The 19736-nt window shown below is 39.0% G+C and overlaps 1 long non-coding RNA gene across 1 annotated transcript; it reads right to left on the bottom strand.

Moving 5' to 3' along the window:
• Positions 1 to 2184: 2184 nt before the first annotated feature.
• LOC102485687 (uncharacterized) lies at positions 2185 to 19701 on the bottom strand. Its single transcript, XR_336470.3, has 4 exons — positions 19564 to 19701; positions 18281 to 18404; positions 5592 to 5707; positions 2185 to 5188 (listed from the first exon to the last, which is right to left on the bottom strand). It is a non-coding gene; the product is annotated as an uncharacterized LOC102485687 (long non-coding RNA).
• Positions 19702 to 19736: the final 35 nt, after the last annotated feature.

Here is a 19736-nt window from a genome sequence, read left to right as displayed (position 1 = left end):
AAAGGTAACAACTTTCAGACATGGTCCACTTAGTAAAGAATAAAAAATTTTAATATTTATCATGTTGCCCAAATACAATAATGATGTATGAGAACAAGACTATGTGAATTAAAATGTCATGTATTACGTAAGTATTCATGAATGATTTGAATTAATTATACACAATCTTCTTTGTTTCCAACCTAAGGTATTTTCTTTAGGAAAACATGTAACTGTTAACTATTACAGTGAATTCTAGAAACATGAAAATTATTTTAGTAAACAATTAAGTATAGTATTAATTTAAAAAAGAATTGTGTCAGGACCAGCAGTTAGTGTAATGGCTATGTCACTGGACTCCCATGTAGTCAACTGCGATTCAAGTCCCAGACCCAGTAGCTTAAACTCATGCCGGACACATGTGTGTGTGTGTGCCCAAGATCCCCAGAGAAGAATTGTAGGACAAGGGATTGTGGTGTGGCCACCCCCGCCCCTCCCCCACGTATGTTATCTCACTTTCTGTCTCTCTCCCACTCTCCAGTGAGTGGAGTGCACATGCCCTATAGCAAAAATCTCTCAAAAAATTAAAAAAAAAAACAGAATTGTGTCTAGCCAGTAATGACCAGTGACTGTAATGAATACTAGTTCGATCCCAAAATTCTTTCCAAAGGAATTTAGCCAGTACCGCAAATTGTTGCTTCCTTCTAAGTCTCTTTCAACAAATATCAGGGCTAGAGGCCAAAGTGGGGCTGAAGAACAGAACTACAACTTCCACTTGCAGAGGGCTGCAAAGACTTGGAATTCAGCTGTGATTCAGAAAGGAAGTCAGTGGGAGGGAGGGAAGATGGCTCCAGTGACTTGTTAAGAACTCAGGGTTCACTCAGACAATTGATCAAAGCAAATTCAAGAAAGTTGCACTTCTGACCTTGCACATACGGAACTCTCAGTCTGAGATTTATCAATTCCATTTCTTCTTCAAGGCTTTCCTTGAACTTAACATTACCCTGATTTCCCCTGTGAAAGAACATGGGAGCTGGAGAGCTGAGGGGGAAGGAGTTGTTCCATACTTGCATTTATTTGACTTTCCTACCACCTACTCTAGGATGTCCAGAAATGAGCTAAGGCCAACTACATTTCCTGAAGTCACAATAGTGGCTATCTTTATGCTTCCAAGTACAAAATAAGTGTAAAGCAAACTATACCCCCCCCTCCTTCTACTCTGAGATCTAGGTCAGAAGACCTTCTCTTCTCCCAGTGCATCATCTCACCTGCCAAAACTTTTGGAGACACACACTTCCTCACCATCCCAGTTTGGAAAAGAGAAATGCAATTGCTGCTCCCAGTAAATAGCTCTTACCTTTTAAAACACAATGAAACCATCTCATTTTCATCCTTACCAGGGAAGTGCTTGAGCAAAGGGGCTGCACATCATTCACTTGTGAATTCCCTGTGCTGGCATGGTGCTTGGATCACAATAGTTGTTAACAGTGGTGAACCACACTCATTTCTAAGTCCTCTAACACTGAATTTGTTAAATCTTGGGATGCTCATTAAAGTCAGATAATGTGTTCGAGGCTCACCATTTAGTCTTTCCCCTAACTTAATGGCTGTATTTTTTTTTTCTTTGCTCATCTACCCAGAAAGCTTCACTTCAGGGATAGTTCTCAGAAACACTACATTTCTGATAGTATATGTGCTGAATAGAATCTAGTCTCATGCATCATCAGTGAATGAAAGAAAAGATAAATACTTTGCAGATATCACATCTTTGCATATATACCTGAAACAGGGAAACAAACCAAGTATAGCAAGCAAGCAATCCCCCTCATATAAATTAAGTTTCTCTTTCACTTCTTAGTTCTGCTTCTCTGCCCCTTTTCTTCTTGTCTTCATGTTCCCTCTACTCCCTTTTATATGTTATTCTTCTTTACTAGGGCTTTAGGCTGGTTGGGCATCCACAAAAGTGATCAACACTACCAAAGGCACTCAGATTTTCCATTTCATCTTCCTTATCTTAAGGATAGCTCTTGTCATCAGAAACAGGATGTCCAGGGTCTAAAAGTTGAAACTGACTTCTCTATTTTTTTTTTTTTAATTATAGGGCGCTTGTGCTCGCCAGACAGACAGAGAGAAACATAGAGACAGAAAGCGAGAAATCACCCCCGCAATTGTTTGTCCTCCACTCTCCTCTCAGGATCTTGGGCACGCACGCACACAAGCCGGACGTGAATTTTAAGCCACCGGGTCTGGGACGCGAGCAACCTATGTAGAACCTCCCTGTATATCTGTATGCCATGGTAAAATGACAGCAATCTACTGGTTAACTCAGAGAAGTTTGCATAATTTAAACAAAAATGAATTATCTCTTCAAAATCAAGATAACATTAGTCAACTCCTTATCTATGAGTTGTTTATTGAAAAAGAATTGAAATGCCCTAAAAGATTTTTTTTAATAACTTGATTTGAAATCAACACATATTTTTAAAGAAAAAGCATATTCACAAACACCGCTGGTTTCTAAGACACATGACAAATAGATCAGAGAAGCTGGTTACTGATGTCATAAAAAGAAAAAACAGAAACAAACAGATTTAATTCATTACTGGTTCATTTCCAAAGAGTTCTTACTTTAAGATTTTGACATACAATAAGATTTCAATTTCACCTTTCTTGATCATTTTTTCTCTCTCTTTTCTACTTCACAATATGTATATTTCTACCCTCAACCAATTCAATTATATAGTAATTTTGTAAATCATATCTATTAGCACTGGTGTCTTTTTCCTATAGACACTGTCCTAAACCAAGTAAAGTCAGTTACAGTAAAAAATTTTAAAGCATTAAAGAACTATTCTATTTTTTAAATTATATGATTGTAGAATTATTCTAGCAAATTAGGAGGCTTTCCATTAATATCCCCATTGTTTAAGAAATCTATATCTTTAAAGAATCATTCTGAGAAATCAGATCTCTTACAAGAAGTGAAATAAAATGTTTGAAACTCAGTTCCAAATTTTGCCCTTAAATTATTTTTAAAACATTTCTATCTGGATTTCAAAGCTATCTTACCATTCATACTACATAGCCTTTGAAGATTAAGCTCGATTACAATTTTTCAGCTTCTTCTAGTTTTTTTTTTATAAATTTTTGATTGAACAATGAAATAGAAGATTGATACTTTTGTCAGTTATATATCTATGTGGTCTTCAACAATACAGGCTAATTACGGCACCAATATTATTTTACCAAATGCATTCATGTTAATCACCTCAATGATTCCTTGGAGGGACCAAGTATTGAATCAAAACGAAAAACAAAATTCTCTCCCATACAATGATGCTTTCTTGGTTACAAGTCAGCCCTCAACTAGAGAAGATTCTATGTTGGTAGGTCACCATACATGAATTTGCAAAGGTATATGACTACTCAAGGCCAGTAGTATTTTCATTTAAAGCAGTGCCCTTGATTATCATCACTATGTATAAAGTGCTATGATAGCACAGCAGGAAGCAAAATTATTCCGAAACCCTCAGTGATGTTCTTCTATCTCCTGTGCAATCTGTAGATTTTCACCTTCATGATTAGAGTCCTCCTGTCACTCATCTTTGAGTCTTTGGTATTCTCTTAAATACTCCTTTGGCACCTAGTTTTTCCAATCTGTTTTTATCAGTTAATGACAATTCTTCAAACGATACGTTCCATCCAACAAAACTCCAGACGTTGAAATTAGACATCTCATTCAAACCTCAAAGAACTTATGAACCACTTCAAACAATTTTATGAATCTATCCAACCTGTTAAAGAATTATCTTTCAAGCTGCAAAATATAGGGACTTATCTAAACTTCATCACTAAAGGCATTCTGCAACAAAATTTATCAAATAGTGAATGATTGACCATTATACAAAATTCAGTGCAAAGTTTCATAAAGGTAGCTTTAAATGCACTTTTAGCCAGTTGAAGAAATAACATCCTGTAGACTTTCTGTTTTCACCAATTTTTGCAGGTATGGATTTTCAAATTACCAATTTATTTTTTAAAAATTTACCTGCCTATCCTTTTCCTGAGCTTCATGGCCTATTAAAAAAAATGATACTATAAATAAAATTTGAACTCTTAACTAAATGCCCACTAAAATTTTTAATCAACCCCTGGAACTTAGAGATAAGCCCATCTGCAAGGCTATTTTAATAAGTTTCATGTTTAAAAAGAAAAGCCTGTCAAGACCACAAAAAGAAAAGAAATGAAAAAGAATAAAATGGATCACTTTGGAGTAATCTGGTTGTTACTTTCAGCAGTTAAATTGCAGTGTATGTTTGGCCCATTTGGAATTGAAACTAATGGTAAAAGGAGAATGACGTCAACAGTTATTTGGCACGATGCTTGGCAAGCCAAAACATTTTAGAAAGAATCAACCCTCCTTCTCCTCATTTACAGAAAATTAAATTTGTTGTACTCTTAATCTTCAGGGACACAACAGTTTCTATTTAATCTGTTAATTACTTTTCACTAAGAATGTCAGAATTTCAAAATGGAGGCTTAAAGGTTCTAATCCCTCTACAAAACCTGATTTAAAAAAAAAAAAGGAAAGAAGAAATCATTGCTTGCCGCTGAAGCACTAATTCACTGCTTTATGCTAGGTGGACATATTTTCAATTCCACTTGATGGTAATAAGGACTGCTGAGTAACAACCATGGTTCTCTCCAATCAGGTCAGCATGCATCTCATCTTTGATTATCAAGTGCACGGGCAATTAGTGCCTTAAATTAACATCTTCACTATAAACGGTTCAGGCATTTAGAAACAAAGTATCAATGGACTTAACAGTTTACTTTAATTCATTTTGTAAATAAGCAACTGCGAATTTTGCTCCAAGTGGCTGCTACTGTAGCCCATCCCATAAATGGCATTCTCCGAAGTGTAAGGCACAATATGATACGAATGCAGCTCTTCGTAATACAGAGACTGAGAACAGCATTCCTGTACCATAAACTTCAGCCGTTTTCTTGTATCCGAATAACCAGTCTTATAACAGGGAGCTTCTTTAAAGTATTCATAGCTCTCTTTCTCCGTCTCTAGATGGATCTTCCGCAGCAAATTGTTAATTAACACAGACCTTCTTAGGTAGGTTTCTGGGTCTTCAAGAAACCTGAGCTTCTCCAGAGAAAGTTTGAGAATGCAAGTCCTGTCCTCAGGTAATATCAGGTGCTGGAAAGCAAACATAATCATTAAATCTACAGTGCAGAAAATGAAAGTGGAACTTTATGCCATGGACAACATTTATAAAATGAACAAATAGGCCCAGCCAATGACATGGTGTTTAAGGCGGCCGGATCCCACTTCACCCACTGAGCAGTTTGAGTCCCCAACACAGTAGCTTGAAATCAAATCAGATATGTTGTGAGCTTGCGTGCCCAAAATCCTGAAAGGGAATGAAGGAGAAAGGATTGCTGTGTGACCATTTGCCCCGAAGGGTGCTTCTCACTTCTCTGTCTCTATTTGTCTGTCTCTGTCTCGTGACCACACATGCCCCATAGCACAATTTAAAAAAAAAAAAAAAAAGATAGATAGATAGATAGAAAGAAAGAAAAAGTAATTAGCAAACTCTTACTTTTGGAAAATACCCATGGTAATCTTGATGTAAATCTTCTTCTTCTGCATATTTTCTCTTAAAGTAGGCTACCTTCGACGTTGTTAATGTATATGTTAATACTTTTGTTGGATAAGCTAAACAAGTAAAATAGTGGAAGAAAAGTTAGATTTCATTTGCTGAAAAGAATACTTAATCATATAAATTCTATTTGTAAAAATAAATTGGTGACCCCAGAAATGGGTGCCCTGTCTTGTCTAAGCAATATGGTGATACAACCAGCTTCAACTAGCCTATGATTAAAAAGCCTGTAGGCAAGAACATGCCATCCTCAGATGTGATGTAGATGTTCTAGGGTGGAGATTTATGTTGATTTCCTCCTGTGGCCCCTCAGAAATCAAATACAAATACTCTATTGAATTTCACGCCATTTAATGTCAGAACACACCCAAATTTGAAATTGATTCACAGAATAAAATGGGAAATAGTAACATTTTTTTTTTAGTTAAACTGCCTCATACACAGAGGACATTTAATGTTGCAGAGTTAATCAAATCAGCCTAAAAATAGTTGGCAAGTCAATTACATTTTAATGAAATGAATGTGTATCTACAGACGAAACTGTTAGGATGGTGGAGCACCGTCCTAATAAATGACTTAATAGCGGCTACTCATAACACAAATGAGAGATTTATGTAATGTTCTGTCTAGAAAATTTGACCTTGGAATAATATCTGAAAATGAAGACCTTTGTTTCCTTCATTAAAATGCTACTGCCATGGAAGATTCTGGTTTGTACGAGGAAGAACAGTGTCCAAAAAGATTTTTCAGAAAAGACATGGTGTGGTTTAAAGGGAGTTCCTAGGATCTCCTGTAGGTGGCACTCATACCACAGGAAGGACACAAGTCCAACCTGAAAGCAAACTACAGCAGCTTCCTAGTGAAAGAAAGCATTGAATGAATTCAAAAAGCAAAATTGAGTCCAATTCAGAACTCATTCAACTGCACCGGGCCAGACCAGGAAGAAAGTTCATATTTAAACAGTATTTATTTTGCCCTTGAACCGCACTCTCAAATACTTCTTTGTGTTAAAATCATTTAATTAAAAAAATGAATGGCCTTATTATCTAGGTGAAACAAATTTACAGTAAGAAATGTGGTGATTTTCCTCTAAACTCTTAAGAGCTTAAATATTATAAATGTGCACCGCAAGAACCTGCTTTTTCTAGTTTTTTCCTCCAACTCAGTAGCATCTGTCTAAAGCTTTCTGCAGGTTTTTGTAGCTGGATGACTTTCCTGAACCAATAAGAAAAGCTATAAAGTCACAACTCAAGCCTTCCAAATTTTTGTGGATCATGTGGCGTCCTTGTGGATTAGAAACTCATGAGAGCCTTAAGCTAGAATTGGTATGTTTCATTAGAAATATCAAGAATTTTAAACCACTGATTTATCTGAACCAAAAAGAGATATGCAGTGCTATTATGTAATGCATAAATATATAAAATGATCATTCACAATCGAAGCAAACACAACAGTTGCTACTATACATACACAATCTTTGCATTCAAAAAACAAAACTCAGCTTACATAAAATTTTCAGTAATTTCGAAATGTCAGAGGGAGGAAAAAGAGAACACATTTGATTACATAGAAAATAAAGGAAGGACCACTGAACACAGTTTCCTCAAGGTTTTTTGTTTGGTTGGTTGTTTTCGGTAAAACCGAACTTGCATTTTGTTAGGCATATTTTAAAAGGATTTTATCAAATAATTAAAAGAAGCTTCGGGTTATCCCATGTGACAATTAATTTTACTTCTTTCTAAATTGTTTAATTGATGTAATAGTGGGTCTCAAATGTTAGTGAGCATCAGGGTCACCTGTAGAGTTTGTTAAAACGCAAATAGTCGGGCCCCACCCTCAGACTTTCTAATTCAGGGCAGAGAACTCGCAACACTAACAAATTTCCAGATGCTGCTGATGCTGCCACTCTGGGATCACATTTTGCAGCCTGTATGCTACAGAGTGGGGCAAGGGGTGTAACAGTGCTACCACACAGCCAGTTGAAAACAGAACATTCAATCAATCAACAGATTGTCTCATTATCAGAAGGCAAGTAATTGCTGGATTAATTTTCGTTGCTGCTATTGCTTCCCTAAATTGGCTTAGTCGCTTAAGTGTCATGCACGAAGAGACTGCATTTTAACTACATAGTGAAGAACGAAGTCATTCTTCAACACCAATTCCTAGGGTTACATTAAAAAGCATCAAGAAGGGTCAGCAGATGGCGTAATGGTTACATTGCTGGACTCCCACGTAGCCAACTGCGGTTCAAGTCCGGTTCCAGTGGCTTAAACTCACACAGGGTGCGTGTGTGCCCATGCCCTCCTCTCCCAAGAGGAAAACGGAGGAGAAGGGATTATGGCATGGCCATCCCCCACCCCTACCAGGGGTAATTTCTTGCTTTCTGTCTCTCTGTCTCTCTAGAAAGCTCATGTGCCCTCTGGCAAAAATCTCTCTTAAAAAAAAAAAGAAATAAAAGAAGCCTCAATGGCTGTTATTAGCATTATAGCTGGGAAGATCACTGTTTCTTACATAAGGTCCAATGAATTATGATTACATGGGAGAGACTGATGAAAGTCTTGTACATAAGATTAACTTTATGACAGGTAAACATTATATTTTTATATGTATTTTTAAAAAATATCTGCTCACTTTATCTTCCTAAGTAATGCAACATCAACAGCCTTTATGACCAATTATAAATTTTTAATGAATGATACAGGAGAGGGCAGGTAGCAGCTTGGAGAACCAAATGCCAGATAAACTTAATGTTCTGTTTCTCACAGATTAAGACCAAAAAAACATATACTAAAGGATTCCAAGATTCATAAAGATCTGTCTGGTCATATCCAACCAAGTCGAAGATACTAATATATCAGACCCTTGAGAAAAACAGATGCACTCTCAGGAGGTCTAGATTTGAGTATCAGCTCCTTTGGGAGCAACACACTTAACCACTTAGTTTATTGCTCTTAAAAAACAGCCCCGTGGGTTGTTGAAATACTGAGAAGCTTTCACACTTGTATCAGTTTGGCAATTACCTCACCACAGACCGTTTAGCTATTGGCAATGTTTTTAGTATCAAATTTCGGTTTTGCCACTTTTAGGCTAAAATATATGGCAAATATAAGTTCCTACAATTGTTTGCCTGGCTGAACTAAAACTGAAAAATTCCAAAACTATTTCTCGATCATCCATTCAGTCTTCACAGGGTACAGATGAGGAAACTGCAGCCTGAGAGAATTCAATGATTTCCCGTCTGGTATGTGGCTAAGAATCTGGATTTTGAAGGCAGGCAGAAACTGGTTTGTGTTCCTGATTGAACTAGAACTGAAAGATTCAGAAACGATGTATTGATCATCGGATTCTGTCTTCACAGTGTGCAGATGGGGAAACTTCAGGCCAAGAGAGTTCAAAGCCTGGTGTGTGGCTAAGAAAGCAGGCAGGTTTGAACTCTAACTCTGCCGCTTCTTAGTTATACGCCCTCGAGCTGATGATGTAAACTCTCTACAAATCTCATTTGTAAAGTGGGATAGAAATAACACTGGCTTATAAGATCATTGAACTAATTCATGGAAAGTGACTGGCACCGTGCCTAGTACATAGTAAGTGCTCAATCAAATCCTAGGTCTTTTCGGTGCCAATAGGCAAGTTCTATCACACAGAAGCAAAACACAAGCACTGATTTGAAGACTTTCCATTCCCATCCCCGGCTCCCAGGCCTACTTGACTATATGTAGTTAAAAGACTGCAAGAAGATATTTGAAATAGTCCAGTTAAAAAATAAAGTATAGATTCTATATACCAACCCCCCAAAATGTTTCTAGCTTCTTGTCGCTAAACATGTTAGGTGAAGAAAATGCATGTTGTCTTTTAAATATCCAGATAATCATCTAGATAATTGATTAAAGTATATCTGAATATCCAAAGACGTTTGCCTGTTACATTCCAGTACACATGTAGAAATGTGTATCATTCTCTTGCAACCGAAAAGTGAAACTCAGTCCAGCCTGTAACTCAAATAAAGCTGCTGAAATGGACGAGAAAAAGTAAAATGACTTCATATCTTTACTACAGCGTCTTGAGCTCTGAGAACAGCTTATAAATTATAAAGTGGAATTACGCTGAACCTAAATTTATCTCTAAAGGTGAAATGGCTAAGCCTAGCTTGAATATTCAAATTGCCTTTAACGTGCTATCCCTTGGGCACATAAAACATCTGTGCCAGACTCAGAGCATTTCATCGTGTAAAACTTCAACAAGCCACAAACGTGGAGTCACCGAACAGAATGACCATCCCTGCCGTTAAGAGTTCTGGCAGGACAATTGATACATATTTCTTTAAATAAATGTTTAAAATGTAATTACAGACGATTGCTCACATGCTCTTCCTTATTGTTCTGCCTCTGCCTCCAGACAACTAAAATCCTATTATTGTGCAAGTGATTTCATTTGGTACACGGCCCAGGGACAGTACATTAAGGACACATCATCAGCAAATTAATTTACAAACACTCTGAGAGAACAGACAACAGTGAAAGAACAACTCCTATCACAATAATCCATTCTTTGACCAAGACCGAAAAGCCCAAGAGATGGTGAAGAAAGGATAAGTTTAATGTATCTTAATTGTAGTAGAGTTTTCATTTTCTCCCCCTTAACATTTTAATCAACGCACTGCAAAAACAGAGTTGAAACGATCCGTCTGGATGTGTGCCTCCTAGCCACAGCGGATGTGAAGGCTGGTCCGGGGGGAGAAATAAGGTGGGCTCTGTCTCAGATCAACAACTGTCTTGTGTTGTAGAGAAACCATACCCCCTAGCTTCATAATCGCTTAGTGATTTCCCTTTGTATGACATGAGCCTTAAAAAGTGCAAGCATTCCTAGCTACCTAAATAATGTTCTGCTGGTGGTGAAACTACCAGGTAATCTTTCCTCAGGGCCATGACCACTTTTGTTCAGAAACAGTTATCCCATTGGTCACTGTTGGCCATTTTCTGCAGTCTTGCTACATGGTTTAAAAAACTTAATCATCAAGACCAGCAGATGGCGCAATGGCTATGTCGCTGGACTCTCATGTAGTCCACTGTGGTTTGAGTCCCAGACCTGGTGGTTTAAACTCAACCTGGGGGCCTGAGTGTGCATGCCCAAGATCCCGAGAAGAGAATGGAGAAGGGATTGCAGCGTGACCATTCCCCCACCCCGGGGGGGGGGGGGATTTCTCGCTTTCTGTCTCTCTGTCTCTCTCTGTTTTTCTGACAAGCACACGCACCCTACAGCAAAAACCTCTCAAAAAAAAAAAAAAAAAAAAAACTTCATTGTCACCTTCTGTGCTGTCCCAGAGTCCTAGTTCAAATTCCAGCTTTACAACTTGTTTGCTTAGGGACTTTGACCCAGCTCTGTAACCTTGAAGGGCCTGAGTTTCTTCATCTTTTAAATGGAGGAATAATGTCAAACTCTGACTCATCTGTGAATGAGATGAGATGATGTTTCAAAAAGCACTTACTCTGTGCCTCTCACATTGGCTCATATTTTCTGCTCCATAAATTTATATATTATGATTATTATCATTGTAGTAGCTTCACTTTTGAAATCAGAAATGCATATCCTACTCAGAAGCATTGTTATATGTTAAGACATTTGTCCTCTCTTTAATGTTAAGCACAGGTTGCATGAGACAGTCATAACTGTATTCAAGAAGGAAGATGAGTGCAAAATTTGAGGCCATACCTCTGTAGAACTTCAGTTTTATGGATGTCTAATAATATGCAATCAGCCATCTTTCTTCTCTTATAACTCCTTGCCTAGCACCTTTCTGGTTACTATGCTCTACAGCAGATAAAATGCTCTGTAGCAGAAGTCAGTGCCAGTTTTTCGCTCTGAATCAATGGAGCAATCTGTTTCTTCAGATTTATCTGCCCCCAAGCACAGTATTGACTTTATTGGCAGTTTAGAATTACCAACAGGCTGTAGCTCCTGAAAGACTTTTCTAGGAACCTGAGGAATACTGACAGCTGGGAAGGTTAAAGAGTTTCTCAAGATACCAGCAGCATTGTCTGATACTAGATTCTACGTCCCTTGGGATAGCCAAATGCAGGCATGGAACATTAAAAGAAATACCCCCAGTTCCACCAACTTGTCATGTCCCAATACTGAAGGCCTCTGAACCAAAGAGAACAGCCTAACATGAGTTGTGAGCAGCCATGTATCGTGAACTTTTCTCGGATGCTTCACCAAAGCCAACTTAGGCCATAACATGGCCCTACTCCTGACAGAGACCAAATGTGGTAGGTTTCTTGAGTAAAATTTATGATTGGCCACCCTCCAGAAGTAAATTCCTTACTTTGAGGAATGATTCTTTCTTTCACTCCATGTTTCACCTTGAAAAGTGGGACTGAATTAGAAAAAAAATTGGCTAAGCAGCATTATTGGATATATTTAGAGAGATGCTATGACTTCTTTAGCTATGGGGACTAATTATCAGAGAGGAGGATTTAATTCCGAAGCAGAGGATGAAAGTGGCCTTTTGAAAATTACCTGCTCTATACCATTCACATTGTCCACACTTTGACATCACTCCTACCACCCCATGTTTGGGTACATTAATAAAAACTTTTATCTGGACCAATGTTGCTTCTGGTTATCCCAGAAGGCTCGTAAAGAAACAAAGTGGAACTAATCATTAATTTTAGTCACAAAGAATACATGAGGGGACTAGCAGTTAGCGTAATGGTTATGTTGCTGGATTCCCATGTAGTGGACCACGGTTTGAGTCCCGGACCTGGCAGCTTAAACTCATGCCAGGCACGTGTGCATGCATGCCTGAGGTCCTGAGAGGGGAATGGAGGAGAAGGAATTGCGGCGTGGCCATCCCCCCTGGGAGTGATTTCTCACTTTCTGTCTCTCTGTCTCCCTCTGTCTGTCTGGCTGTCTGGCGAGCGCATGCACCTTATAGCAAAAAAAACTCACACACAAAAAAAAAGAACTGCAAACTGCTTGGATGAAAACACAGCACCTGGGATGAAAACATAGCACCTGGGACCAGCAGACGGTGTAATGGTTATGTCACTGGACTCCTCTGTAGTGGACTGTGGTTCGAGTCCTGGACTCATCAGCTTAAAACTCAGGTCAGGTGTGTGTGCATGTGTACCCAAAATCCCAAGAGGAGAATGGGGAAGGAATTGTAGAGAGACCTTCTTCCTGGGGGGGTAGTGGTGATGATTCCTTGCTTTCTGTCTCTCTGTCTGTCTCTGTGTCTCTGGCGAGTGTATGTGCCTTATAGGAAAATTCTCCCTTAAAAAAAAAAATGAAAGAAAGAAAACACAGCACCTGGCCAGGTAGCGAGTTGAAACAGGCCCTTGAAAATGTGCCAGGGAAGAAAAACCCAATTCAAACCTCAGCAGTTTTCTGGGCAATTCATCCCAGCCAAGTAATTCTTCTTGGCTGGCCGGGCGCCCCCGCCCTAAAAAAAAAAAAAAAAAAAAAAAAAAAAAAAAAACCTCTTCAAAGAAAAAGAATCATGAGAATTTGCTCTGGAATTGGGGGTCATCACCCTCACACATAAGAGGAAACTTCAAAAAGTTCATGGAAATAAATAGGAGTTTACATTGGTGTGAAAAATAATTTAAAATTCATGCATGATTTTTCATGTTATGAATTTCCATAAACTTTCTAAAGACTCCTCCCCTGTGTGGTGTTTGGTTTGTGTCCCCATCTGGAATTGCTCTTGCATTCACAGGGTTCCTTCCTCCTAAAGAGATACGGGGGCCTCTTACATTGTTGTGTTCAAGTTCACACCATCCACTTAAGTATATGGTCTTATTCTGCACGTTAGATATGGAGAAAGTGAACCATAAAGTGGTGAAAACAAGTAGCATGCAGAGACAGAATTGAGACTCTAGGCTTTTGAATCCTAACTCCCCACAATACTTCTAACTTTTCTTGACATTCCTAGCCCATGCATCCCTTCAATGAGCACTTACAAAATAATGCATGCTCTAACATAACCTTGCAGAGATTTCCACTCCTCAGACTGTTCCCTACTCCACTTCAAAGCACCACTGATATTTAGAAAATGCTTAAGCATCTACCTACTAAAAAGGCTTTTTATTACACTTTATTTTCTATACTTTGCTTGAGAGGGATTTTTGCTATAGGGCCTGTGTGCTTTCCAGAAAGACAGAAAGCAAGAATCGTCTCCCAGTGGGGATGACCACGCCACAATCCATCCTCCTCTATTCTCCCCTTGGGATTTTTGGGCACACACGGAAATGTGCTGGTGTGAGTTTTAAGCCACTGGGCCTGGGACTCGAACCATAGTTGACTACATGGGAGTCCAGCAACGTAACCATTATGCTATATGCTGGTCCCACTTTCTATAGATTTTTTTTTTCTAATATGAGTCTATACACTAGTCCCCTCTTCTTTGTGATTTCAGCCCTTAGTAGTCTGCTCATTTTAAGAGAGACAGAGATCACATTCATATAAATTTTACTATAATATATTGTTATAATTCTATTCTTATTCTTGCTAATCTCTTACTGTGCCTAATTTATAGATTAAACTTTATTACAGTATATTGTTATAATTGTTCTGTTTTATTATTAGGTATTCTCACTAATCTCTTGCTGGGCATAATTTATAAATTAAGTTTTATCGTACGTATGTATGTATAGGAAAAAATAAAGTATTTATAGGGTTGGTACTATGTGTGGTTTCAGACATCCCTGGGGACCCGGAATGTATCTCCTGTAGATAAGGAAGGACTACTCCAATATAGTACCGAGCATATCGTTAGTAAACCCATAGTGTTTTTCACTAGCATCCTCCCAACATCCTCACCAAGAATTATTGCAGTAAACTGGATGACTCTGTTATTTGCCTGTTCATATAAATTTATTTAAATAAAGGAAAATAAAATAGTTATATTAAATTAAAAGGGGGAACATTAGTATAGGGCATATGTGCTTGCCAGAGTGAAAGAGACAGACGGAAATTGAGAAATTGCTCTCTAGGAGGGATAGCTATCTCACAGCCCCTTCTCCTCCATTCTTTTCTCAGAATTTTGGGCACACATGTACACACGGCCAGCATGCTTTTTTTTCCCTTTCTTTTTTAAATTTATGTATTTATTATTTTTATTTTTAATTTTATTTTTTATACAGTCAATCACATTATTTAGCTTACAAAGTGAATATTTTAACATGTGAACATTTCTCCCTAGTCCAGTTGACTAAATTATAAAATATCTTTAACAGAAATTGGCACATGTCTTTGTCCCATTAATGCTTTTCCTCCCCATTTTTCTTCTAATTGTTTTTCCTCAAATCCTGCACTTTCACACACTATATCTGTATTTACATCCGTTTACTGTGTTTCTATATCTGGGTCTGGGACTTGAACATTGATTAGCCATTTGGATATTCAGCCGTCTTACCCACCAGACCACATGGATGACCCAATAGATTATATATATATATATTTTTCTTTTTTGGAGAGGTTTTTGCTATAGGGTACGTGCACTCGCCAGAAAGAAATAGACAGAGAGACAGAAAACGAGAAATCAACCCCAGGGAGGATGGCCACGCTACAATTTCTTCTCCTCCATTCTCCTCTCGGGATCTTGGGCACACATATGTGCCTGGCATGAGTTTAAGCCACCGAGTTCAGGACTTGAACCACGGTCGACTATGTAGGAGTCCAGTGACATAGCCATTACACTAACTGCTGGTATATATATATGTATATATGTATATATATATACATATATATATATATAGTTTTTTGCTATAGTGCGCGTGCACTTGCCAGAAAGACAGAAAGAGACAGAGAGACAGAAAGTGATAAATCACCCCCCCCAGGGGGAATGGCCATGCCACAATCCCTTCTTCTCCATTCTCCTCTCAGGATCTTGGACACGCATTCACACATGCCCACCGTGAGTCTAAGCCACTGGGTCTGGGACTCGAACTGTGGTCAACTACATGGGAGTCCAGCGACATAGCCATTACACTAACTGCTGGTCCCGTCCCTATATATTTTAAGCGAGATTTTTGCTATAGGGTGCGTGTACTCACTGGAGCAACAGAGGGAATGGCCACACCACAATCCCTTCTCCATTCTCCTCTCGGGCTCATGAGCACACAAGCACACACCCATGGTGTGAGTTTTAAGTCACCAGGTCTAGGACTCTAATCATGGTTGGCTGTATAGGAGTTCACTAGCATAACCATTATGCCATGTGCTGCTCCCAGACACCATATTTTTAAAAAAGGGGTGGGAGGGAGAACTGACAAGGTTTGGCTCCTCAAAACCTGAAGGTATACTTCCTTAGTTTGGATCCTAAATGGTTTGGGTCGATTTATTCCTACCTCTACTTCTGAGATAATTATTTTATTTTAGCTTTAGTTTCTGAAACATATTGCTTTGACAAATAGAGCAATTGGAGATGGTTATTCCTTGGTTTTAGAGCTATTGTTAGGATGTCAGTGTTTTGACAGTGGAAGCCAGCTGGCATGAGTCATCAGTAGAGAGCCCAGGTGTGGAGGTAAGGTTTTATGCACTTCATACAAGTTCTCAATCTTTCCCTGTTTCAAGGTATGTTCCAAATCCCATGAAGTTTCCATGACATAAAACTAAACATGGAATTTTCACACATATCTAAAACCTTCCGAATAGGCTATGTGAGGAAAGAAGACTGAAGTTAGAACTTGGTTTCAGTTTCAACCTTCTTAATCTCAGTTCATTTCATCTTAAACCCTTAGATGCACGCCCTCATTATGAACCAACCCCAGCCGGTACGAGCACAGCTGACGTTTGCATTGATGAGGACAACTAAATCCTTAAATACAAATGGGCAAATTCTTTTTTCTACAATCTCAATTTGAACCCACTGGCTTGCCTAGGTTTATATTACAATGATATCATGACATTTGTTTTATTAAAAGCTAATACAATGCTAAAACTTTTTGATTCATGACATTTTAAAAAGATCGGTGCATCAAAATTCTACAGAATCTTTTCTGCATATTACACATGCATAATAAAATAAAAATTACATTTAAAAAATCTCTTCAATTTGATCGTTTTGACCGTTCTCAAAAAGGGCAGACTCGGGCTAGCAGGTGTGTGGTAGTTAAGATGTTGAATGCCACATGGCCCACTCTGTGGTTGAATCCTGGATCCCAGGGCCTGAAAAACATGTCGGGTGTGTATGCATGTGTGCCCCAAATCACAAGAGAAGAACAGAGAAGAAGGGCCTCCAGGGAGTGATTTCTCACTTTCCCTTTCTTTCTCCCTCCAGTGGGCTCATGCACCCTATGACAATATAAATAACTAAATAAATAAAGCTAAAGAAAAAAAAAATAGGCAGACTAGTTCACATAAATTAAAGAGTATTGAATAATTTTATATATTTTTTTTCAGAGAGGTCTTCGCTATAGGCCGCATGCGCTCGCCAGAAAGAGAGAGACAGAGAGTGAGAAATCACTCCCCAGGGGGGATAGCCATTCTCCATTTCCTCTTGGAATCTTGGGCACACATGCACACGCACCCGGCATGAGTTTAAGCCACTGGGTCCAGGACTCAAACCATAGTCAACTACATGGAGTCCAGCAACATAGCCATTACGCTAACTGCTGGTCCCCTGAATGATTTTAAACTTCTATGCATATTACATAAGAGAGAGGATGTATATAAATTACTAATGCTCAAGACTAATGCATATACATGAAGCAATAATTGTGGCTGCTTTAGTCAAACTTTCCTTAGATTGATAGCATGAATAGAACTCTGTACACCCCTAATGGCAGATGACAATAAATCTTATTGGCCTCTTTGGATTTGTTTCTCATCATAAAATGCATATAGTAATTATGATAAAGAAAAACGAATGGGCAATGGTAATAGCTAATGAAACCGACATTTCTGATGTTTCAATGGTCCTCCACAATATTTAAAATCATTAAATATTTTCATAAGTGACTACAGAGACTAATCATTTGAAAGTCTCATGATATTCTTAAACCTATACCACCAGACCAGAATTAATTTTTGCATAATATCTGAATACAAATTTTCAATTTTTTAAAAAAATAAAGATAGGTAAAGAACAGGAAGACATGCAGCATAGTACATTTTCATGAATGTGATCTCAATGTGCTAGATCAGTTACCTACAGGAACTGCACACGGCTAGCTCAGTACATATGAAAATTATACGGTGCTGGAGGGCTGAGCACTTGCTCAAACACTCTATTCAGTCTTTAAAAATTCCGTTTAAAATAGGTTTCTATCATCATGAACTTAATGCAAATTACATTTAAAGCATCACCACAATTTCTTTTGCAACTTGGAGAGTTCTCTTCATTTCCTTCACTCAGACATGCACCAGTGTGCTCAGAAGGCTTCTGCTTGACATGTTCCCAGAGCCAGGCTACCTAATCTGGCCCACGCTATTCACACGGGTCTTCGAGAGGAAAACCGTAGCCCACAGATATCTTTTTTTACAGAAAATGTCTATTGACTTCTACCCGGCAACCATCTCTTTAAACAACCCTTTATGTTGATCTTGCAAGTTACGGCAGTGCTACATGAGCATTTATTTCTCTGGCTCCATATTTAAACAGTCATTTCTTTTAAAATAGTGATTACCTGGTAATGCTGAATCAATCTGAAGAGTGTATTTCTAGGACGGCTTCAGAAAATCTGGTGAGAATTCCCCACTGCACAGCCAGCATTTCTCACAGCCTCGGGCTCATGAATGGTTACCTGAGCTCTTGAAGCAAGCAGACAGGCATAAATAGCATCGGACAAGTCAAGACCGCGCTGACATGAACTGGCTATCAAGTCAGGAGAGAGCACGCAATTGGAGGGCCACTATCTAAGATATTTGAGGTGGGGTTGATCTGGACTGGAAAGATAGATAAAGCTCTAAGCACACACAACCCCTTCGATGTCTCCGGATTTAAGGTTAAACATGAAGAATCTTAACTATCTTGAGAAATTTGGAAATAGCTGATCTCACCAGCTGTTTACTTGGGAGACTGTTTTTGGAGAATTATCAGTAGGTTGGTTAGGTTGATTTTTTTTTTTTAACATAGATCAGAGTCAGTTGTCCTTGTTTTTAAATGCCAGATTTTGTATTATTTGAAGAAGTAATCCCTCTAAAGTAACCAGCAGCTAACTCAAAACAGACTAACTGGATCTCTCTCGCTCTCTCCCTCTCCCCCCTTCTCTCTGGAAACACACTCTTTTTCACAAGATGTGAAATAGCCAAATGCTACTTACTGCTTCGGAAGACAGTTTTTATTTAGAGGGATATGTTTCACTGCACCTTTTCTACATGGATGTGTGCTTACAGATCTCATCATCTTCTATATTTAGAGAGATGAGCTTTCCAAAGGAAGATAGGCAGCCAATAAGGAGGATCCCATCAAAAGAGAGGTGAGTTACTATGGTTACTTTTCAGAAGGTTGAGGAACAGTGAACGGCTGCGCCTCGCCAAACGGACCCTTTCCAGGGGAAGACCCCCAAAGCATGCTGCTCTCCGTGCGTGTTGATTCAGCTAGTCGAGGTTACACTCTGTCGTTTTAGCCTTAACCACAGGTTTCTGTGGGGCTTGCTGCTTCCAGCTCTCCTGATCATACACAAGCAGCGAAATCACAGCAAAAAAAAAAAAAAAAAAAAAAAAAAAAAGGAGGATTGAAAACTTCTGAGCATAACCTAACCACGATGAGCAGGGGCATTCTCAAGAACCAATTCCAAGATTTTTATTTTTTTAATCAAGTCAGGTTATTTGCAATCGGCAGCTGGCCACTTCTCAATAGCTGGGGGCGGGGTGGGGTCTCGGAACTCGTCCCTGTCCTACCCTCAGAACGATAGAATCTTCTCTGAGCCTCAGAGGAAGGCATCCGGCTGGAGGAGTCCACACATACCTTGCGAGCTGGGTCCACTCACCAGGAGATGGGCGGATGCACCTGTTTGGTAAAGGCGCGCGGGGTTCGGTGCACACGCCTGCTTTTGCGGCGCTGTCACTCTTCAGACCGGCGCTGACAGCGACAGCGGCGGCGGCCCGGCAACTGCAAGCTCGGCGGGCAGCCCTGGCTCC

This window comes from Tupaia chinensis, unplaced genomic scaffold, assembly GCF_000334495.1.
Source record: "Tupaia chinensis unplaced genomic scaffold, TupChi_1.0 Scaffold138921_1, whole genome shotgun sequence".
Taxonomy (NCBI): Eukaryota; Metazoa; Chordata; class Mammalia; order Scandentia; family Tupaiidae; genus Tupaia; species Tupaia belangeri.
This window is presented reverse-complemented; position numbering and strand designations above follow the sequence as displayed.